At 42.9% G+C, this 24,833-nt stretch overlaps 1 long non-coding RNA gene across 2 annotated transcripts; it reads left to right on the plus strand.

Moving 5' to 3' along the window:
• The first annotated feature begins 672 nt into the window (after nucleotides 1-672).
• Nucleotides 673-17,719, plus strand: LOC129650386 (uncharacterized). 2 transcript variants are annotated; one of them, XR_008713745.1, is made up of 3 exons: nucleotides 673-1,027; nucleotides 14,957-15,051; nucleotides 17,588-17,719. It is a non-coding gene; the product is annotated as an uncharacterized LOC129650386 (long non-coding RNA). The 2 variants fall into 2 exon arrangements; XR_008713744.1 differs by lacking the exons at nucleotides 14,957-15,051; nucleotides 17,588-17,719 and adding an exon at nucleotides 1,741-1,806.
• Nucleotides 17,720-24,833: the final 7,114 nt, after the last annotated feature.

The raw sequence follows: 24,833 nt of genomic DNA on the forward strand, positions 1-24,833 counted from the left end.
TCCCGCCCCTGGCCCTCGGAAAAACCGTCTTTCACGAAGCCAATCCCTGGTGCCAAAAAGGTTGGGGACTGCTGGTTTAGAGTATTTGTTCTGCCAGAAAGCCTCAAGGCATTGCTCACAGAGAAGGGAATCTACTGAAGGATGAGTAAGTGTTCACCAGATACAAAAGGGATTACGCACATGCCTGTAACTGACATGTGAAAAGACATTCTGGACATAATCAAGTTCATTGTGGCTGGAAAACACAGTAGGTAGAGAGGACACTGAAAATGTTGTGAAGCGGTGGACCCAAACTGAAGTTTACATGCCCTCTGAGGGGTTAAACTTATTTGAATAGGGAGATACCTTTCAAGGGGTTATTTAAAGCAGGAAAATGCTTGAAGACAACCTTTAGATGGTTATGAAAGGTGATGAGCACCAAAGGCCAGGAGACCTGTGAACTCTAAGGAAGGAATAACGCTGTGCCCTCAGCTGTAACTCTAGGTGGGGAAGGTGGGCTAGGATAGGTTTGAGAGACAAAGCCAAGTCAATGGTAAGGAGATGGCCGAGAGAGGAAGAAGACATGTGTGATCTTTTTTTTTTTTTTCTTGTCCTGAATGATTATTGATGCCATTAACTGTGAAAGGGTGGGAAGAAGAATGGAGTGGTGTGGGGGGGGGAGATTATTTCAATTTTGAATACATTTCACCTGGTATGAGCTTACCAAGTAGACACTGTTTTTAATTTTATCCTTTTTTGGCCTTGACAAAGCACCATGTGGGATCCTAGTTGTTCTCTCATTATTAATTGAACCTGTGCCCCCTGCAGTGGCAGTGTGGCATCCTAACCACTGGACCACCCACCAGTGAAGTGCCTGACACGTTGTATAGAACTAGAACTCAGGAGTCAGGTGTGGAGTGGAAATGAAACGCACACTGAGACACACGTGTGTATGGTATCATATTTGAAGATTTGGACATGAGGACAGATGAGAGAAGTCAGGAAAATAGTCAAGTGCAGCGTTTGAGCAGAAGAGAAGCTCAAAAAGGTGAGTGATGTAAAATAGTGTGGTGGGAGAACCATCTTTCCCCGAAAAGAGATGGTGACCAACCCTTTCCAATTTAAGAAGGTGAATTGAAAAGAAGCTTTTGAACTTGGCAATTAAATCACTGCTAATCTTTGCCAAGAGCATTTTCTGTCAGAGCAAAAGAGAGGTCCCAGGTTAAATTGAATTGGGTCAAAGAATGAATAGCAACTAAGAAAGTGTTGACTCTTCTCAGTCAGTTTGGAGATAAAGGGGAAGATTTCCAAGAGGACACCAGCTGATAGGATTGTTCGCTTAGGTTGGGGTATAGAAGGTGGGAGGGGTGAATGTAGGATTAGGAGAAAGCACAAAAGGAAATACTGAAGATGCAAGGGAGCAGATAAATAATGGTCCTCTGGGATCATGACCTGGAGAATCCTGTGGACAGAGGAGCCTGGCAGGCTACAATTCACGGGGTCAGAAAGAGTCGGACATGACTGAGTGACTAAGCATGCACAAACAGGACCTTATCCAAGACAAAAATTAAGGATATATTTAGGACTCAGGAGATTAACCTTGGAAAGGGGGAGAGGAACTGTTGGAACCATTCAAAATTCACTGAACCCAAACATTCACAGTAGGAAATGACGAGATAGGTGAGAAAAGGTGAAGAGAGATCTGTGAGCAACACAAAACAGGAAATTCACACATGATGGGCTCTATTTTTCTCCATGAAGGCTAGGTCTTTAAAGGTGTGGATGGTGGTAGATGCTGAAGGAAGATGGAACTGTTTTTCATCAGTATCTCCTGATCTGAAAGCAGCTGGAACTAAGAGCAGAAGACTCCTGGAGCCTTTTAATTGCTCCTGGCATCTTCCCCAAGCATTCCTTGACGTTGAGTCAGCTGGAAGACCAGACCAGGTTCTGCTACCTTTCAGCCTTGATGATGCTTTTGCATTTTCAGCTGTCTCGGATTGGACTAAATGATGTCTTGGGACCTTTTAATTATGTAATTGCTGTCAATAAATTACAGTTCGGTCTAAAAAGCAGAATTGAGAATAGCAGAATGATGTATAGGCGTTATGGACATCTTAGAAGTATTCCTTTATATTTGTTGGTGAAACAAGAAAGGATGTTTTTCTGAGTCTCCCTATGTCTCTTGGTAAATGGACAAGGTAATGAGCCAGAATGCAGAGGAAAAGCTATATATTCTGGTTGCAGAAAAGCAAGGATTCCAAATAACAAATGATTTAATCATTAGTGAATTAGTAAACCCCATTCCTGATATTTAAATTTTTGTGTCTTTTAGCCTGGGATTGTTTATTATAGCTCTGCTCTGTAAGGGGTATGAAGTTCAAAGTCACAGCCACTTTTCTAGATTAATTATAAAACAGTGAAAACTTTGGAGTGGAGAATTTGTAAAGATTACCATGTCATCTACTTCATTTGTTATTATTTCTTATTTAGAAACACAAATAGAAAGGTCATGAAATTCATCAGTTTATAAGTTCAAAGAAAAAGGCCCTACTTCTCCAGCTGAAAAGACAGAAAGCACTCAATCAGAAGTCAGTGGACCATGCTAAGTCCTATAAATAACCAGAAAGAGCATTTGAGCTGTTTACAAGAGTTTTGAGTGCTAATGAATAGTTAAGCTGCTGTTCAAGTCTTAGACTTGGAAATGCATATTTGAAGTTTGCCTAAGTGAAACGAGGCTGGAAGCTTGGGGTGAGGGAAGAAGAGCTACAAGTCACGTCAGAAATCGTTTGTTGACCACTTAGTAAAAGATACACACACACATACCCGCTGCTGCCCAGCTCCCCGCCTGCCGCAGCCCACAGGCAGCTCGTATCATTTCTTGAAATGTTCAACAAACAAAAATGTCTTTACTTCTTCAACCTCAATGAATTAACAGGCTTTTCAAAAAAAAAAAAGAGCTCCAAAAATGATTCTTCTGCACAGCTAAGATTTTGACTCACTGATTCACAGGTACATGGGAAGGATGTCCACAGCTGTAATCATGGCAGATCTCTACTGGACTCCAGATCCACATATCCAGCTACTATTGATATTTTATTTTAAGATTGTTATTTCTTTTTGAAAATTTTTGGCTGCACCAGCTCTTCGTTGCTGCACTCGGGCTTTCTCTACTTGCATTCGATGAGCAGGGGTCTCTCTTCATTGTGGTGCTTGGGCTTCTCATTGTGGTGGCTTCTCTTCCTGCAGAGCATGGGCTTTAGGGCATGTGGGTTCAGTAGTTGTTGCACACAGGCTTAATTGCCCTGCAGCCTGTGGGATCTTAGTTCCTGGACCAGGGATTGAACCTGTGCCCCTGAATTGCAAGGTGAATTCTTAACCACTGGACCACCAGGGAAGTCCTACCACTGGCATTTTAAATTTCTTATGTCCTGAACTCATCTTCTTCATCTTCCCTTCTACATCTTCTTATGTTGTCTGTGAATTAACACAAGTATCCTATCAGTTGCCCAAATCCGAAGTTCGCCAGTTATTTTCCTTCTCCACTTATCCAGTCTGTCGCCACGGGCTATTAATTCCACCTTCAAAGTAGCTCCACCTACTTCTCCCCACCTTCCCCTACCTTAATTCAGGCCACCTCCCAACCCCCTTTGTTGGGCCACTGTGAGAGCTTCCTAACTGGTCTCCTTGACAGCCAGAGTTAATTGTTCTCAAGTACAACTCTGATCAGATCACAGTGTCACCCTTAAATGGTTCCCCGTTATCTTAAGGGTAAAGTGTCCTAAGTTTGCTGGCGGGATTTCTGGCTGGCTTAGTGGTAAAGAATCTGTCTCCCAATATAGGAAATGTGAGTTTGATCCCTGGGTCGGGAAGATCTCCTAGAGTAGGACATGGCAACCCACTCCAGTATTCTTGCCTGGAAAATTCCCTGGACAGAGGAGCCTGGTGGGCTACAGCCCATGGGGTCTCAAATAGACTGAGCAACTGAGCAGGCGAGCTTGCTGCCAGGCCCTTCCCATCGGGCTCTGCCTGTCTCAGCCTCAACACTCCAGTGGCTCCCTCCCCAACACAGCTCAGACTGGCCAGATCTTCATGCTCTTCTAACTCTTGGCCCTTGTGAATATGGTTTAATCTGCCAGGATGGCCCTTCCCCTCACATTTGGCATTTACCCCCATTGCAGCACAGTTCACCCTGAAATATGACAGTCTGTTTCCATGCCTCACAGGCCCTGAGGCTCTCTCAGTTAAGTGCTGTATCTGGTTTGTTTTCTACAGCATCCCAAAACTGACAGTGCTTGTTACCACATGCGTGCTAAAAATAGTGAAAATTACTGAATTTTGTGTTCAACACATATACACAGAGCTAGTTTCAGGCTAGTTTTATTGAATTTGTTGTTGTTTAATTGCTAAGTCATGTCCAACTCTTTGCGACCCCACCAGGCTCCTCTACTCATGGGATTTCCTAGGCAAAAATACTGGAGTGGGTTGCCATTTCCTTTTCCAGTGGATCTTTCCGACCCAGGGATTGAACCTGTGTCTCCTGCATTGTAAGCAGATTCTTTATCACTGAGCCACCACGGAAGCCCATTTCTTCCAAGTGAATTTTGTTTTTTTTAATACACACACACACACACACAGAGCTAGTTTCAGGCCAGTTTTATTGAATTTACCTGAAGTGGAGTAGCAAATATTTTGAGATAAGAATTAGGGAGGATTGAACTCGAGGGAAATTGTATAGAGTGGCAACAGATTTTTGAAAAATTTCATTTTGGAGAGAGAAGAGGAAAGAAAATATTTAAGAAACACTTAAAGAATAGAGCTTATGGAAATCTCTTGAAGGCGCATGGGTCAAGCTGATTATTTAGCCTTCTAATATTCCCCATGTTGTACAATATATCCTTATAACTTATTTTATACCTAACACTCTGTACCTCTTACTCCCCTACCCCTATACTGCCCCTCCCATCTATTCCAGTAACTGCTAGTTTGTTCTCTGTATCTTCCAGTGTGTTTCTTGTTTTGTTATATTCACTAGTTTGTTGTATTATTTAGATTCCACATATAAGTGATATCACACAGAATTTGTCTTTCTCTGATTTACTTCACTGAGCATAATGCCCTCCAAATCCATCCATGTTGTTGCAAATGGCAAGATTTCGTGAGAATTTTTAAAGTCAGTGTTTCTAACACATTGTCTTCACTGCCTGCTGAGAAAAACTGCATCCGGTGAGGATTTTTTTTTTTGCTGAGCATTGTGGTTGCTGTTACTTAATAGACTCCTATATTAGGTAATTTTATAGATTTAGGAATCAGGGCTCAGAGGTCTTAAATAATTCACCTATATTACATCATTCATAAATTAGAGTTGAGATGCTAAAAACAAATCACTTTTCAGGGCTCTTTTTAAAATCAAGTGTCTGGGGTTTCTTAAGTGTCTATTTATATCCTGAAAATCACAGCTTCTAACCCAAACATTAGATTTCTGCAATAACTAATTTTCTTGAAAATACTTGTCAACTGTTCTAACGGTGCATATGGGCTCAGTCGCTAAGTTGCATCTGACTGTTTGTGACCTCATGGACTATAGCCCGCCAGGCTCCTCTATCCATGGGATTTCCCAGGCAAGAATACTGGAGTGGGTAGCCATTTCCTCCTCCAAGGGATCTGCCCAACCCAGGGGTCAAACCCACGACTCCTACATGTCCGGTATTGGCAGGTAGATTCTTTACCAACTAGCCGCCTGGGAAGCCCAAATCTAGGAAATAACAGAATTGAATCAAACCCTGGGCAGTATTGTCAGAGTGAGTGGCACATTTTGTTATATTGGCAACATTAACATGCCTTGTGCAAAGATAGATTTTTTTGAAGCTTCAAGCCATCCATGTGGGCATCGCCAAGTTCAGCATCGGGAATAAATCTGAAAAAGAAAGCCTATACACATTTTAATGATTTCCGAAAGTTAATTTTCATATCATCTGTGCCTTTATCCATGTTACAATGTTCCTGCCAAAGAATCTGTATTTTGGGCGCAGTGTAATTCAGGCTGAGAACAGCATGAAGAAACTGTCAGTATCACTGGCTTCTTAAACATTGCCGTGTTGGCCATGTGATTTAATAAATACATAGCTTTTTGAGATGAAGAGTGAGGGGCAAGGGAAGGAAGACTGGAGGGAGGAAGGAAATATGAAAACACTGGGGGACCATTTAGCACTGACCAGAAATTGAATCTTATATTCTTTTTTAAAAATTTTTTTATTGGATATAGTTGCTTTACAGTGCTGTGTCAGTTTCTACTGTATAGCAAAGTGAATCAGCTGCATGTATACATATATCCCCTCTTTTTGGATTTCCTTCCCATGTAGGTCACCACAGAGCACTTAGTGGATTTGAGCTCTTACATTCTTTAATCCTCACAATAGCCCATATTGTTGCTCTTGCGATTTTACAGAAGATAAAATCTAGGTTCAATAAATGACCCAGATCTCACCCACGTTCTTGCTCATAGAGCAACTTCTGGATTCCTTTGGGTTTTAGTCTATAAGCCTGGGAGCCTTAGCTCCAGGTGAACTGCCCTTGCTATAATGCAAACTCCCTGGTTGCTGTGTCAACTTTTTATTCTTTGGTGGATGTGATTTTAAAAAATATTTATGTATTTATTTGGCCGCATTGGGTCTTAATTGCAGCATGCAGTCTCTTCATTTTGGCACACGAGACTCTAGTTGTCCCACACGTGCTTAGTTGCCCTGCAGCATGTGGGATCTTAGTTCCCAGACCAGGGATCGAACCCTCACCCCCTGCATTGCAAGGTGAATTCTTAACCACTGGACCACCAGGGAAGTCCCCCTTTTTTTTTTCCTAGTGGGAAAAGAAATCAGGTATTAATGCAGTGAGCACAGTCTTAAATGAATTTCCAATATCAACAAATGCAGTGTTTCCAAACTTTGGTTTAACTTTGGTGACTTTTGCCACTTAAATGTTGAAAGTGAGTCACTCAGTTGTGTCCAACTCTTTGATACCCCATGGACTGTAGCCCCCCAGGCTCCTCTGTCCATAGGAATTTCTCAGGCAAGAATACTGGAGTGGGTTGTCATTCCCTTCTCCAGGGGATCTTCCCAATTCAGGAATTGAACCCAGGTCTCTTGCACTGCAAGTAGATTCTTTACCATCTGAGCCACCAGGGAAGCCCTGTTTAAATGTAAGGTAGATGTGAAGTTTGAAAATTGTCTTCTGTAAGTATATATAGGCTCATCAGTCCACAAAGACATCTATGATCCTTTTGTTTCATGCATTCCTTTAACCAGCGAATATTAATAGTGTATGTGTTTCATGTCAGGAACTCCTCTGAGATGCTAGATTTATAGCTGCTGCATTCATTAGTCACCTCTGACTAGTGGATTGTGGTATAGTCTGATGCACATATGGTCTATTAAAAAGTTCATTACAAGTGACAGAACCATGGAGAGGGCTGGAAAGCCACACCTCTGAACCAATGAAGTTCCTAAATCCTAGGACTACATTTTTTCTGTCTCTCTTTTTTTTTAACTGATGGTCATTTTATTTTATTTTTTGTAGTTTTATTGGAGTACAGTTGACTTTCAGTATTGTGTTAGTTTCTGCTGTACAGCAAGGATGCTTTCCAGTCCTATGCCAGGACCTCCCTTGGCAGCCCCTGCCACTGCCAGGACCAAAACTGTCTCTGTCCCAGTCACTCACTCTTGGAGCCGCCACTGCTTCTGCCAGAAGGAGAGGAATGAGCCTTCCAACTCGGCAATTCTTCCTGTGTGATCAGTTCTTGATCCCAAATCCTCTGTTGATGTTCCTGATGAGGGGATGCTCATGTCTCAGGTGCAGGGGAGCCTCGAAAGGCAAATGGAAAGGCAAATGGGTGGTCTTTGGCCTTCCTGACTCTCCCACCAGGATTCACTGAACTGTTGGTTCTTTATTTTTTTGACTGTATCTTGAGGTATGTGGGATCTTAGTTCCCCAACCAGGGACTGAACCTGTGCCTCCTGCAGTGGAAATGCAAAGTCTTGGACCACCAATGCATAGTATATCAGTATGCTCAGTATATCAGACCCTTTGCGACCCCAGGAACTTTAGCCTGCCAGCCTCCCCTGTCCATGGAATTTTCCAGGGGAGAATAGCTCAGATGGTAAAGCATCTGCCTGCAATGCAGGAAACCTGGGTTCGATCCCTGAGTTGGGAAGATCCTCTGGAGAAGGAAATGGCAACCCACTCCAGTACTCTTGCCTGGAAAATTCCATGGATGGAGGAGTCTGGTAGGCTACAGTACATGGGGTCGGAAAGAGTCGGACACAACTGAGCGACTTCACTTCACATACTGGAGTGGGTTGCCATTTCCTCCTCCGGGGGATGTTTCTGATGTCTCTTGCACCTCCTGCACTGGCAGGTGGATTCTTCACCAAATGTGCCACCTGGAACCACCAGGGAAGTCCCTAAATGGTTGATTCTTTTCGTTTGTTTGTTTGGTTGATTCTTCTAAGCTAGAAAGTTTAGGTGCCACGTCACTAAAAGGAAAGACAAATGGCGTCTATGACTGAACAAAACACACATGGAACTTTCCGTCTAGCAGGGAAACAAATAAATAATCATACATATCATTGCAATAAGTGTTAAGAACAGGAAACCTGGAGAGCCTATCATGGAGATTTAAATGAATGTGAAGGAGCAGAGGAGGTGGCATTAAACTGAGCCCTGGAAACTGAGAAACAGCTGCAGGAAGAAAAGGGTGGAGGAGATATTTGTAAACATAGGGAGCAGCATGTGCTCTGAAGATAAAAGAAAATGTGTGTGAATAACTGAGGGAAGTCAGAGTGATGTGATTTAGAGTGTTGGAAACCAGAGAGGCAGACAACAGAACATGCAGTCTTGGAGGCCAGGCTAACAACTGTGGACTTCACATTCCAAGAGCTCAGGGATGTCATTGAAGAATTTTAACCAGAAAATCAACAGGCATAGGTTTGCATAATTAAAAGACCACTCTTTCAAATTTAGAGAATGAACTTGAGAAGGACAAGAATGGGTGTGGGTTCACCAATTAGGACAAAGAGATGATAGTGGTTTAACATGAAGGTGGCTCAGTGGTAAAGCAGGAGACACGGGTTCAGTCTTTGGGTTGGGAAGATCCCCTGGAGGAGGAAATGGCAACCCATCCAGTATTCCTGCCTGGAGAATCCCATGGACAGAGGAGCCTGGTGGGTTATAGTCTATGGGGCTGCAAAAGAGTTGGACACAACTTAGTGACTAAACAACAGAAAATCTGTGGTTGAAGAAATGGGAGAATAAAGGGATTTGAGGAATATCTGGGAAGTAATATCAACAGGTTGGAATGAATAATTGGCTATGACCCAAAGATGAAAAGGGTTACTCTTAGAGTGCCACCAGGTGAGAGTCCAATTTCCTGAGGGACAGTCAGCCTAATGGTCCAGAATGAGATGGAGTGCTTTCAGACCACCAAACAGACATGCACACCAGGTCACTGGATGGATGAGTCTGGAACTCATAAGAAAGACCGACCTAGAGTTTGGTCTTAATCAGATGAAGCCACGGAGTAGGTGCCACCTAGAACAAGGGTTCCCAGCCTCTGAGCCAAAGACTGGGACCTCCTATCAAATCATCAGCAGCCTTAGACTAGAAGCAAAGTGCACAGTGTATGTAATGCACTTGAATCATCCCCAAACCATCCCCCCTCCCCGGTCTCTGGAAAGATTGTCTTCCACAAAATCACTCCCTGGTGCCAAAATGGTTGGGGACTGCTGGTCTAGAGGGAGAGAAGACAGACAGTCTAGAAAGAGCCCGAGATAAATGGCAACGTGGAACGATTTGGACAGGGGAGAAGCTAAAAGGAGGTTGAAAAGGAAGAGCCAGGGAGGAGGAGGAAAGCCAGGCGTGGGAACTGAGAGAAGAGTGTATTTTTAGAGCAGCGATGCCAAATGTTGTTTCAAGATCAATTTACATGAGGGAATGCAGAGCGTTTGCTGGTTTCATCAACATGGAAACACTGATCGGAACCGCAGCCCAGTTGGAAAGTGGCTGGGGGTGGGAGCTGGGTTAGAGAGCTTTACTGAGGGGGAGGAACAGGCACAGTCCTTTCTGGAAAACGTGGCCACGGAGAAGAGAGGATGGTGACTGGGGCATAGGACTTGAGGGAGGTTTTTTTTTTTCTTTTTTAAAGCTGAACAGATTTCAGCATATTTAAATATGTAAGAGAAGGATCTAGTAGAAAAAGAAGTTGAAGATAAAGGAGAGATACAAGTGAGCAGGGTTTTTCTCTACTCCCTTTTTGCTACATAAAGATCACTAGAAAAACATTACAGATGAACCTGTGTGCTGGCAGGAATAGAGAAGCAGATGTAGAGAACAGACTTATGGACACAGGGCGGGGAAGGGGAGGGGAGGACAATTGAGAGAATAGCATTAACATATATACAGTACCACATGTAAGGTCGATCGCTAGTGGGAAGCCATTGTACAGCAAAGGGAGCTCAGCTGGGTGCTCTGTGATGACCTAGAGGGGTGGGTTGGGGGGGTGTGGGTAGAAGGGAGGTCCACGAGGGAGATTGTTATTTAGTCTCTAAGTTATATCTGATTCTTTGTGACCCCTTTGACTGTAGCACGCCGGGCTATGTGTATACACAGAGCTGATTCCCTTCATTGTACAGCAGAAACAACACAACATTCTTAAGTAATTATACTCCAATAATAATGGGATTTCTTTGGAAGGAATGATGCTAAAGCTGAAACTCCAGTACTTTGGCCACCTCATGCGAAGAGTTGACTCATTGGGAAAGACTCTGATGCTGGGAGGGGTTGGGGGCAGGAAGAGAAGGGGACGACAGAGGATGAGATGGCTGGATGGCATCACTGACTCTATGGACGTGAGTCTGAGTGAACTCCGGGAGTTGGTGATGGCCAGGGAGGCCTGGCGTGCTGCGATTCATGGGGTCACAAAGAGTCGGACACAACTAAGCGACTGAACTGAACTGAACTGAACTGAATAATAAAAAAAGATCAATGGCCCTGAGAAGGAGGAAGCTGCCTTGAGATGTCTCACTGGGACTCTCTCCTGCAAGTCCCTGAGTGCTCCATAGCCCAATGCCTAGCATTGGTGGGTGGGGGGCAGAGTGCAGTTTTTCTGAGTACGGTGATATGGTTACCTTCAATACCACTAAACCAAAAAATATTGCTTCTAAAGTGATTTATTTTTTGACTGCACCTTGAAGCATGCAAGATCTTTATTCCCTGATTAGGGATTGAACCTGGGCTCCCTGCAGTGGACGTGCAGGGCCCTAACCACTGGGATACCAGGGAAGTCTCTAAAATGATTTTTAAAGGCATATGTGGACAGAGAAGCCTCGAGAGCTGCAGTCCATAGGGGTTGCAGAGCCAGAAATGACTGAGCGACTGAACAACAATGAATGTGCAACTACATCCCACCATGCAGTCACACCTGGTCTGTCAGTTTGAGAGCACAAGGCAGAGAGCTAAACTGTTCTTCAAAATCCAGGCAGAGGAATTTGGGGTGAGTGTAGAGATCAGGTCCCTAGGGGATGGAGAAGTAGCCGGAAGAGGAAAGAGGCCACAGATATTCTCTATCTGAGAGGCACTTTGGAATGTAAATCTCTTTTTCCCCCAAAAAATCTCCAGTGAAATCTGCCCTTCTTGTCCCAGAGACTAAGTAGATTATTTGGGGGTACTCAAAGGGATGTTGTGTTTCACAACTGAGTCAAAATTGTGATTCAGAGAAAGCTGAACTTACCGGATAACTTGTTTTTCTTCATGAAAAAAAGTTAGGTTTCAGTTACATAAAGTAAAGCTTTTTAGTATACAGTTCTTCGAATTTTGATCAATGCATAGAGTTATATAACCACCACTGTAATTAACACACCAACAGTTCCGTCACCCACCCCCAAATCCACACATCCTCATATTGTTCATATTGTTCTCATATTAAGAACAAAATCCTGGGGCTGCCTTCCCTGGTGGCTCAGTGGTAAAGAATCCACCTGTCAGGAGACACGGGTTCAATCCTTGATCTGGGAAGATCCCACATGCCATGGAGCAACTAAGCCCATGAGCCACAACTACTGAGCCTGTGCTCCAGAGCCCGGGAGCTCCAACAAGAAACCACCACAACAAGAAGCCTGCATGCAGCAACAAAGACCCAGGAGAGCCAAAAATAAATAATTAAAAGTATACAAAGAAAATATATAAACAGGTCTTTAATGTTCTGCACCAGAGCATAGTTGAAATACATCACAGCTGGAGAGCCTGCATGCTGCATTCAAGACCCAGTGCAGCAAAAAAAAAAAAAGATATGCAAAATAACAGAATGAATGCCACCAGCCAACTGAAAAAAGGCAAGCACTATCTGGGAGCTCCTTTATGCCTTTAAGAAACCCATCTCTACTGTCATTTTAATAGGATCTCAGGAGGTAACAGAGGTAGATGAGCGTGTTGGATTTGCCCTCTCCAATCCGAGACCTCTATTTGACTTTGTTGAACTATGTAGATGTAGAACTTTAATAAAAATAAAGCTAAATAAAAGTAAAAGAAGCTCAAATTTATAAGCCATCAGGAAAATTGCAATTGAAATAAACATGAGTCACTACATTATATACAGCAGACTGGCAAAACTTAAAGAGTTCTCTCATGACGGGAGGGGAGGAGAAGATTTTGGGGGCCTTTGGGAGATGATCTGGCAGCATGTACCATTTGATGTATATATGGTTTTTGGTCTTTGAATCTGGCTCTTGAGAATCTTTCCTGTGGGGAAAAAAGTTCCAAGTTTGTAATGACAGGAATACAAGAGTGTTTGCCTGTGGTATTTGTAGAGGCCAGAACTAGAAAAAAGCAAAGGCTTGTAAGTGGGGAGGGGCTGCTCTCGTGGCTCAGCAGTAATGGCTCAGTCTGCCTGCAATGCAGTAGACACAGGAGACGCAGATTTGATCCCTGTGAAGATCCCCTGGAGGAGGGCATGACAACCCACTCCAGTATTCTTGCCTGTAGAACCCCCATGGACAGAGGAGCCTCTAGGGCTACAGTCCATGGGGTTGCAAAGAGTCAGACAGAAGTGACTGAGCACGAGCCTGTAAGTGGAGATGGCTGAGCCATGGTTCACCCACATTGTGGAATGTTAGTTAAACAGCCATTAGCTAGACATCAACCACAAGAAAAAAAAATTGCAAAAAACACAAATGCATGGAGGTTAAACAACCAATAGATCACAGAAGAAATCAAGGGAGAAATTTAAAAAAAATACCCCAAAATGAATGAAAATGAAAACAATAGTCTGAAATCTATGAGATGCAGCAGAAGCAGTTCTAAGAGGAAAGTTTAGAGTGATACAAATCTACCCCAGGAAACAAGACAAATTCTCAAATAAACAACCTGACCTTGAACATAAAAGAACTAGAGAAAAAAAAAAAAGAAGCAAACAAAACCCAAAGTAAGCAGAAGGAAAGAAGTCATAAAGATCAGAGTAGAAATAAATGAAACAGAGACTAAAAAAAGACTAGTGAGACTAAGAGCTAGTTCTTTGAAAAGATAAACAAAATTGATAAACCTTTATTAAGATTCATCAAGAGAAAAACAGGGTCCAAATAAATAAAATCAGAAATGGAAAAGGAAAGGTTTCAGCCAACAGGACAGAAATATAAAGAATCATTATAAGTTAATGCAAATAGTTACACACCAATAAAATGGACAACCTGAAATAAATGGACTAATTCCTAGCAACAATCTCCCAAGATTGATCGAGGAAGAAACAGAAAATATGAACAAATTGCTAGTAATGACATTGAATCAGTAATTTAAAAATAAATGCCCAGCAAACAAAAGTTCAGGACCAGACAGCTTTACAGGTGAATTCTACCAAACATTTAGAGAAGAGTTAATACCTATCCTTCTCAAACAGACCAATATCACTGATGAACAGTGGTGATCATCTTGAAATGTATGGAAGTACCAAATCACTATTTTGTGTAAAAGGAAATAACAGCATTGTAGGTCAATTATACTTCAAAAACAAATTTATAGAAAAAAGATCAGATTTGTGGTTACCAGAGGTGGGGCATGGGGAGGAGAAATTGGACGATGGTGGTTAAAAGGTAACAAACTTCCAGTTATAAAATAAGTAAGTACTAGGATGGAATGTATAACATGATAAACATAATCGAAATTGCTGTCTGTTATATATGAAAGTTGTTAGGCTAAATCCTAAGAATTTTCATCACAAGGAAAAACTTTTATTTTTTAATATATTTCTTTAATTTTGTATCCATCTGAGATGTTCCCTAAACTTACTGGGATAATCATTTCAGTATGTATGTAAGTCAAATCATTATGCTTAAATGATTACACCGTAAACTTATACAGTGCTGTATGTCAATTAAGTCTCAGTAAAACTAGAAGAAAATAAAGAATAAATTAAGGTCATATCAGTTGTCTTGCAAGGAACTCCTTGAGGTATTGTTCTGTGAAAAGAAGTATGATGTAAAACAGTCTGTAAATACTATTATTTTTATTTAATAGTGTCCACTCTCATTTCTGTATCAGTGTACATATGTAGATGTGGGTGTGTGTGGCACTGTTAGACTTTGGAGAAAAATGATTAATAGGAGGTATGGCAATAGGGGACCTGAAATAGAAGAAGGTGAGGGAGAGGGAAGGTCATTGCCCTAAACAGCGTGTATGATATAATCCCATTTCCATAAACCTCTGTGCATGTGCATGTTTATTTTTTAAAAATAGAAAAAGAAATTTCGACATAATGGACTTTGACCTATATTGCATATCTTTTCTGAATCTTTTGAGAGGAGATGATATATTTTACTTTTGTATGTTAACATGGCAAATTATATTAGGAGATTTAATGCAAAATCATTCTCCCTTTTCTGAAATAAACAAAACTTGGCCATGATTTTTTTTTCTACTTGCTTATTTAAAAAAATTTTGGCAGCTCCACAAGGCATACAAGAGCTTAGTGCCCTGACCAGTAATCTAACCTGCGCCCTCTATGGTGGAAACTCAGAGTCCTAATCATTGGACCACCAGGTAAGTCCCAATATCCCTTGGCTATGATTTTTTTTTTCCGATTGGAGGATAGTTGTGATAGCTTACTGTGAACAGTGGCGGATTTGTGATCTCCAAAGAAGAAGATTTAGCTTCAGGACCAGGAACCAGCCTTGATCACTCAAGAGCTTTTGTGTAGCAGAGTTTTATTAAAGTCTGAAAAGGGACAGAGAAGGTGTCTGACATAGACATCAGAAGGGGGGTGGAGAAAGCCCCCCACACACTAGTCTTATCAAGGCCTTATATACTTTTACCAGACCCACTCCTACAACATACATCTTAAACTAACAAGATTAGAACTAAAAATAGAAAGGTCTTACCAGACCCACTCCCACAATATATGTCTTAAGATAACAAGATTAGTCAGAAGGTTTTTGTTAAGGAGAAGCATGTCTTCGAGCAAAATACATTGTTATATCTGACTAGGACAAAGCAATGTAGAAAAAAGTTTGTCCTTTTCTCCTTGAGAGCCTCAGACCCCTTTCTCCTTCTTGAGGGCTCCGGATCCCTTTCTCCTCCTTGGGGACCCTGCACTTCTTATCAACCTGCCTAGGAATTGACTTTCTCATCCCCTCCCCCCAACCCTTTTCTTTTAGGAGAATTATGTTACCAAAGGAAAGAAGTGTCATTTTCATTCCATAACTACTTCCTGCTGCTGGGGGCGTCATCCCTAAATTGTTGAGGCAACATATTCTCCTAATCTTCATATTGAGGGTCTCTGATCCAGGGGCCCCAAGTAAAAATTGGAGCAGGTGATGGCACTCATAGGAGCTTGAACAACCATTTGTAACTTAAAAGCTCTCAGACTGTTAGAAACAAACCTCATTTTACAGTTACAGATGTAAGGCAAAATAGTCATTAAACCAAGTTAAAACATAATCAAAATTAAAAGACATCAGTCCATTTTAGGATTGTTAGATGTCATCAGATCCAGAAGAGGTCACATATGATTGTTGTTGGTGAAGGTATTCGCAGGGCTGAAGAAAGTCCTTTCCTTGAAGTGGAGAAACTCACCATGGGAAGTTTTCAATTGATGAGGAGGTTGAAAAGCTGAAAGCTGAGTCACATAGTTAAATTCTGAGGCTTCAGGATCTATGACAATGCTGCTGCTGCTGCTAAGTTGCTTCAGTCGTGTCCGACTCTGTGCGACCCCATAGACGGCAGCCCACCAGGCTCCCCCATCCCTGGGATTCTCCAGGCAAGAACACTGGAGTGGGTTGCCATTTCCTTCTCCAATGCATGAAAGTGAAAAGTGAAAGTGAAGTTGCTCAGTCGTGTCCAACTCTGTGCGACCCCATGGACTGCAGCCTTCCAGGCTCCTCCGTCCATGGGATTTTCCAGGCAAGAGTACTGGAGTGGGGTGCCATTGCCTTCTCCATCTATGACAATATCTGTGAGCAAAAACAGTCTCTCACAGAGATAGTCTCTTCTTCTTAGGAACAGTTCAAGCCCTCGTTAAAGCCATGGGTGAAACTTTAAACCAACTGTCTGTGTTTCCTGAGTTAGTTTACATGGATGTCTTTTAATAATGGCATTAGCCTTTTCAAACTTTCCTGAAGATCAGGGTCTCCAGGAACAGTGTAAGTGATATTCTATTCCTAGAATTTTTGACACTCCGTGAGTTACAGTAGCTTTAAAGATGGAGCACTGTTGCTCTGAACTTAAGATCAGAGTTTAAGATCCCACTTACATCATGAGAAGTCAGTACAGTGAGATTTCACCCACTCCTTAAACCTTCGGCTTCAGCAAATACTGCTTTTGTTGTGAAAATAGGTGAGGGTCTTTGAGCTTGATAACAACATGAACAGTATTTTGTGCCCAACCTACAGGTTTTTCATCAGCCCACACTCTAGGATTTACATTTTGACAATTAAAAAGAGCAGGTTCCATATTCATGAAAACAGAGGCCTGGACCTTGCTCAGTATATCCCTCCCCAAAAGGGGTGAGGGAGTCTCTGGGATGATTAGAAACTCTAGAAAATAGTACAGAGTCCCAGTGAGAGGGTAACAGGCAGGAAGGCCAGGGGTTTCCAAATGGAGGACATAGCCTGCAAGTGTCAGACATTTTTATCTCTCTTAAGCGGCAGGAGGAAACAAACTAGCAATATTTTTTTCCTTCTCTATACAAATTTAAAGAGGTTTCTCTTAAAATACTGTGTTGCCATAATGACACCTGGTTTCGCCTGAAGTTAGCTATTCTTGAGCCTAGAGATAACCAATGCCTTTTTCTTATGGAAATGTTTGTCTTAAGCTATGCTAATGTACTACGCCTTTACCCCAAACTCTGTCTCCAAGTCGGTTCCGCCTCTTGGCCCAAAACCTACTTGACAAACCAATATGTTATACTCAGATATTGTTCCCCTAATCTATGTAAATGAAACTATTTGTATGGTGGTCTGCCCTTCTTTAAGATTCAAGTTAATTATTTTATGGCCCAAGATTATCCCAAAATGCATCTTATGGGCGAGGGGCCTGGTGCTATTCTGAATTATAAGACATTCCTTTCTTTCATTAACAGACTGCTAGTGACTATATAACATCCAGCTGAAGACTAGCAAGGGGGTACTCTTTCTGCCCCCTTCTGATGCCTATGTCAGAAGCTTTCTCTATCTCCTTTATACTTTAATAAAACTTTATTACACAAAAGCTCTGAGCGATCAAGCCTCGTCTCTGGCCCCGGACTGAATTCTTCTCCTCCGGGGGCCAAGAATCCCGGTGTATTCGCGTGATTCAACAACAACCTTTCACCAGTTGCAGCATAAAGGACAACTGAAATAATAACATTTGGCCCATCCAGATAATCTCATTATGGTAGTGGATCAGGAGGATCAGGGGCTTCAGTGAGCACTGACAAAGTTGCCCCAGTGTCCAAAAGGAATCAACTGATTGGCCCCCCACAGTTATTAATACCTGGGGTTCCTTAGGTGTAATTAGGACAGGAGCTTGTGTGAGGACCCCCAGGCAATTTCAGTCCTGATTGTCCTGAGAGTCTGACCCCTGGGGCCTGTGCCTCAGAGGGCAGTCTCTCCTCAGATGTGGTCCTTTACAGACCCAACAGGGAGCCCTGGTGGCTTAGATGCCTGAGGGCAATCCTGCTTGAGATGCCCCTCCTTTTCATAGTAATAACAAGTCCCTTTTCACCTGGGTTCCTCTGGGCATTTTTCCACATGCTGTTTCATAGCAGATCTAACAGCCATGCTGGGGCTTCAGTCTTTTGCCTGGTTCTTTTTTTTTTTTTTTCTGCCTCCTATTTTCCTCCTCATATTCTCTACTGTAATATACTGTCTGAACCAGTTGTAACCGTTTTTTAAAGACTGATTTGGTCCAAACACCTGTTTTCATAACTTACGGCAGATATCTGGAGTCAACTGAGTGAGAAATCTATCTTTTAAGATTATTTCTCTCTCTGAACTTTCATAATCAATGTCAGTAAACTTTCAGAAAGCCTCCCATAGTCTGCTGCTGCTGCTAAGTTGCTTCAGTCGTGTCCGACTCTGTGTGACCCCATAGACGGCAGCCCGCCAGGCTTCGCCGTCCCTGGGATTCTCCAGGCAAGAACACTGGAGTGCGTTGCCATTTCCTTCTCCAATGCATGAAAGTGAAAAGTGAAAGGAGTTGCTCAGTCGTGTCCGACTCTTAGTGACCCCGTGGACTGCAGCCTACCAGGCTCCTCCGTCCATGGGATTTTCCAGGCAAGAGTACCGGAGTGGGGTGCCATTGCCTTCTCTGCTCCCAAAGTCTATCTAGGAATTTATGAGGAGTTTTATTCTCTCCCTGTTCTATGTCAGCCAGGTTGGCATAGTTTAAAGTCTTAGTGTGCACTCGCTTGAGTCCTTCAGGATTACTTCTAGCAAAGTGACTCTGTTATGGGAACTGCTTGGCTCCCGGTAGGGAGGAGGGCTATTTCATGTTCCTCTTTCCCCTTGCCTCACGCTCAAGTCATTCGTCTCCAAAAGTAGTAGCTTCCCCCAAAACTCAAGCTCTGGAGTCAGCAGTCAGCATCTGTCCGAAGGTGTTCATTACATTTCTCCAAGTAAGGTCATAAGTTAGTCCCATAAAGGCATCTTTTTGGATCCTCTAAATAGTCTTGACCACAATTGGGAGTGTTTGAAATTCTACCCAGACTGAGGCAACCCCTGCTGGAAGGGTGCCCTGATTCTCAGCCTGTTCAGTTGGGAGCCCTAGATAGATACAGGGGCAAAGTTAGCGGACAGGAAGGAGCTGAAGGTTTCACACCCAAATCTGCACCCTTAGGACATAAGTCTGCCGTGTCTTGCAGAGAGATAAAGAGCAACATATATGGCACTTCTGCCCATTTCTCTTCATTTCTACAGAACCTGTCTAGTTGTAAAACAGTATTATAATTAAGAGACCCTTCAACAGGCCAGCGTTCCCTGTCTTCCAAAGGATACTGTGGCCATTCAGTATCACAGAAGAAGATCAGGCGTGTCTTTTTTTTTAAATTCTGGGGATCCAACTTGTCCCAGTTTTTTTTTTTAAATACATTGTAAAGGAGTGGTTCTGGAACTGCTAGCTCCCATCTGTAGGAGAGAAAAAAGTGGCATCCACAGCCATGGCTGCTTTCCACCGGAGGTGTCCCTCCTTGCTCTAGATGCGGGTGTAGACAGATTTTCCACCAAAGCTTTTCTTCCCTGGCCGGACTAAGTCTGTCACTTCCTGACACAGGCACCTTACTTGTCCCTCCTGGTTCTACCACTGAGATGGGGTGGAGACATACCAGGGGTAGACCTGATGGCATCCCAAATTGATTTCCAGTTCCTTACCACCAAGACCTTTGTTTGATTTGCCCTTTTCTTCTGATGCCACCTGGGGTGGAGCAGAGTAGCTTTCCTGGAATGTTTCCCAAGCTACGCCTACTAGGGGACGCATCCGTGTTCCATGTGCCTATGCACATTCCTGAGTACAGTCCTGACCACAGTAGAAGCAGTGAGTCATAAAGAGACGAACAATAACTAAGATGTCCCTTCTGAGTGTCACCATACCAGTATATGTGATAGAGAAAGAGGCTGTGGAGGGTTGACCAGAGAGGAAAAAGTGATTTTTGTCCTCAAGCTACCAGGACCAATCCTTCCAGTTCATTTCCACAGATTCCACAAAAGAAATATCTAAGGAGTTGAGACAGAAGCCATTGGAGAGCTTTCTCTAGTCCGCTAAGAGCTAGCTCTACAAAGGAAGAACCCCGCTGTACTTCCAATCTGGGATTTCTGATCTATGTTCTTAGAAACTCATGCTCGCTAGCAGCGCTTCCATCCACACAGTTCGGAGGCGCAGCAATGACAAGGACTCACTTTTAGAACTCTGGCCCCTGAGGCAGGCAGCCAAGAGAGTGACCTCTAGCCTGAAAGATGTTCCTGGAGCTAGAGCTCTGCCTTGCTCCCAATGTACTCACATAACTTTTGGCTCATAGCAAGGCTAGGCTCTTCCATACATGGGATCTAGTAAAAGTACATAGTAACAGCATGGATCACAAGTCCCTTGAAAGTCTGTGATCCACAAGATTAGATAAGTAGTTCTAATTCCCCACACAATTATGAAATGGTCAAAGAGACCAGGAAAAGGTGACTGAGAAAGGAAAGTTCGGTCCACACGCTTTGCCCATTTCTGGCTGCTCCACTGGGTGTCTCTTGGCATTGGCAGGTCGGTATAAACCCTGACAAGGCTCCCCTTTTGGGGGCTGCCTTCAGTCATTACAAAGCACCTCAAAACTGCAGAGCAGGGCTTATCACTTGCTTTGCGTAGGGCGTGTCATTCTTTCATACAAGCGCAGCATGGAGTTAGTAAAGTAAAGCAGAAAACGTGTATACTGGAAAAGCAGAAAGGCTAGGGCTCTGAGTGTCCTTACCTTGTCCTAAAGATCCTGGACAAGCCCCCAAGATGATAGCTTATGGTGAAGCTTCCCATTTGCTATCTATTTTACACATGGTAGTGTATATATGTCATGCTGCTTTCTGAAGACTTTTGACTTACATAACTGGATTCATTTGTACATGAGTGGGACTCATGACCTTCTCCTGAATCGCTAGCCTTTCCTCCTTCAGACTCAGTGAGTCCACTTTGCCTGAAGTTGGGTCACTTCCCTCTTCCCACCAAAGGACTGACCTCTTCCACCTCATGGACCATCCACCCTAATCACCTGGGTAGGTCTCCACCTTTGAAACATGGAGATCTCTCAGTGGCTTCCAGGGTGACTTGCTTGCCTGGCAAATTCTACTCTTATCCTAAAAGGTGTGCATGTGTACACACACTGATAAAAGAGAATTTCACATATTGAGGTCTGGGGAAGTCATTCTGGCTTATATAGGAATTAACTTGAAATGTTTGCTGACTACAACAGCCTTTTGGTAGCCTACCAAACATACATTGTACATCTGTTTTAATTTTAAAACATTTTACGTCTGGGCATTGTACATCTGGGCTTCCCTGGTGGCTCAGACCGTAAAGGATCTGCCTGCAATCCTGCCGGGTTTGGTCCCTGGGTTGGGAAGATCCCCCGGGAAAAGGGATAGCAGCCCACTCCAGTATTCTTGCCTGGAGAAGCCTATGGACAGAGGAGCCTGACCGGCTGCAGTTCATAGGGTTGCAAAGAGTTGGACACAACTGAGCAACTAACACTTTCTCTTTTCGGTTTTAACTAACAGAGAAAAGGGCACATCGACCAGAAGTAAAGAATAGCCATGTTAAAAATATAGGTTAAATGCCTCTCTTCCTGGGATCCCAGTGTGGGTCCCCTTCAGTAAGATTTCCTTCCCAGGGGCTGAACTGGTACCGACAAACTGTTTGTGTGCTGATCTGATTGTGTTTTGCTTTGTTTAAGCCTTGAAAGAATGTACCCTGGCTTGTTTGATGTCTTTGTTTTGACAAGAGATTAAACTGTGCTGAAAATCATGCTTCTCCAGAGCCGTTCCTCAGAGTTACCTGGGAGGCTGTCATCCAGGCTATAGTCCTCAGTTTGGCTCAGATAAAACTCTTTTCTATTCCTATTGTAGATTTTAAGCATGCAAGCAAAGTCACTTCAGTTGTGTTCGACTCTTTGTGACCCCATGGACTGTATGTAGTTCATCAGGCTCCTCTGTCCATGGGATTTTCCAGGCAAGAATACTGGAGTGAGTTGCCATGCCCTCCTCCAGGGAATCTTCCTAACCAGATTGAACCCAAGTCTCCTGCATTGCAGGCAGATTCTTTATTGTTGAGCCACCAGGGAAGGAGCCCAGGTGCCTCATGGCACAGCCCAAAAATAAAATAACTTAAAAGAAAGATGGGCACGGGGAGAGGGGAGGGTAGGGAAAGGCACTTCATGACGGTGGTGGGGTGGGGAGTGGAGAGGGAAGGAGAAAGAAGCATGTGGGTGGAGTGGGAAGATGTGAATAAGACAAATGAACATTTCAGAGCTTAAAGTCTTAGACAAATGGATAAATCTCCTGAATAAAGCCCTTCCAACTTTTTGAGTTAGAATATGACTAATCAGGATTTAATGCTTAAATTAAAATAGGTGGTTTTCTTGATATGAATAATTACATTTGCAAACATGAATTTATCAATCTTTTCTCATTAAAGTCAAATTCTGAGTCTCTCCAACTGATAGACTTTGATTAGTCTTTTTGAGACCAAAGGAGTTTTCTTTTCTAATTGCAGTTAAACACATAACGGGCTTCCCTGGTAGCTCAGCATTAAGAATCAGCCTGCAATGCAGGAGACATGGGTTTGATCCCTGGGTCAGGAAGATCCCCTGGAAGAGGAAATGGCATCCCACTCCAGTATTCTTGCCTGGAAAATACCATGGACAGAGGGGACTGGAAGGCTATAACCCAGGGGGTCACAAAACGGTCAGACACGACTGAGCAACTAAACAACAAGACACATAACATAAATTTTTACCATTGGAACCATTTTAAAAATTATTATTTTTAAATAGACTTTACCTTTTAGAGCAGTTTTAGGTTCACAGAAAAATTGAGTGGAAAGTACAGACTTCTCTATGCCTGCTGCACCCTGCCCCCAGCCCTCAGGCAAGCCTCCCACACTAAAAACATCTCCCACCAGAGTGATAAGTATGTTACAGTTGATGGAACTACACTGATACATAGTGATCACTGAGAGTCCATTGTGTACTTTTAGTTTTGAGTGTGAATAAATAGATAATGATATGTCTCCGTAATCACAGTTTCTTTTTTTTTTTTTTTTTAATATTTATTTGGTTGCACCAAGTCTTAGTTAGCATATTCAGGATCTTTAGTTACAACATGTGGGATCTAATTCCCTGACCAGGAATCGAACCAGGTCTCCATGCATTGGGAGCAAAGAATCTTAGCCTCTAGACCACTGGGAAAGTCCCTACAGTTTCATATAGAATAGTTTCACTGCCCTAAAGTTCTCTATGCTCCACCTGTTCTCTCTGTCTTCCCTAACCTCTGGTAACCAGTAGTCTTTTTACCCTGTTCATAATTTTGTCTTTCCAAAATGTCATATAATTGGAATTCTACCAAATGCAACTTTTTCAGATTGATTTTTATCATTTAGTAGTATGCATGTAAGTTTCCTCAGGTCTTTTTATGACTTGATGGCACCAAATCATATTTCATTGTCTGGCACCAAATCATATTTCAAACTCTGCCAGAGTTTATTTGTCCATTCACCTACTGAAGGACATATGGGTTGCTTCCAAGTTTGGGCAATGATGAATAAAGCTTCTATAAACATGTCTGTGCAGGTTTTTTTGTAGACATAAGTTTTGAACTCCTTTGTGTAAATACCAGGAGCACAACTGCTGGGTCATATGTTAAGAGTATGCTTAGTTTTGTAAGAAACTGCCAACCTGTCTTCCAAAGTGGTTATCCCACCAGCAATGAATGAGAGTTCTTGTCACTGCACAGCCTCTCCAGCATTCTGGATTTTGGCTATTCTAACTGTTGGGCTGTGGTATCTCATTGTTGCTTTTTCCCTTTAAAGTATTTATTTATTTGGCTGCATCGTGTCTTAGTTGCACCATGAAGGATCTTTTGTTGTGACACGTGGACTCTAGTTGTGAGACAAGGGCTCAGTAGTTGCAGCTCGCAGGCTTAGTTGCTCCGAGGCATGTGGAGTTAGTTCTCATCTAGGGATTGAACTCAAGTTCCCTGGATTGCAAGGTGTATTCTCAGCCATTAGCCCACCAGGAAAGTCCCTCATCGTTGTTTTAATTTGCATTTCCCTGATGACATATGATGCAGAACATTTTTACATATGTTTATTTGTCGTCTGCCCTTCTTCCATGGTGAAGTGTCTGGTAAGATCTTTGGCCCATTTTCAAACTGGGCCATAAGTCACAAGGGAAAAGGGTGTTATCGAAGTTAAATAGTTCCCCAGTGGCTCAGTGATAAAGAATCCGCCTGCAGTGCCGGAGACACAGGAGGTGTGGGTTTGATCTCTGGGTCGAGAAGATCCCCTGGAGAAGGAAATGGCCACTCCAGTATTCTTGCCTGGAAAATCCCATGGACAAAGGAGCCTGGCGGGCTACAATTCAGGGGGCCGCCAAGAGTCAGGCACAACTGAATGACTGAGGTCACACAACCATTTTTAAGTGTATTGTTTAGTAGTGTATGTGTGCGTTGCTGGGTAACAGTTCTAGAAAACTTCTTCATCTTGGAAAACCGAAACTGCATGTATTAAACTACATCACCTTTCCTCGTTTCCTCCAAACCCCAGCCCCTGTCAACCATGCTTCTGCTTTCTGTCTTTATGAATTTGACCGCTCTAGATACCTCAGC

Source organism: Bubalus kerabau, chromosome 4 (genome assembly GCF_029407905.1).
Source record: "Bubalus kerabau isolate K-KA32 ecotype Philippines breed swamp buffalo chromosome 4, PCC_UOA_SB_1v2, whole genome shotgun sequence".
Classification (NCBI taxonomy): domain Eukaryota; kingdom Metazoa; phylum Chordata; class Mammalia; order Artiodactyla; family Bovidae; genus Bubalus; species Bubalus kerabau.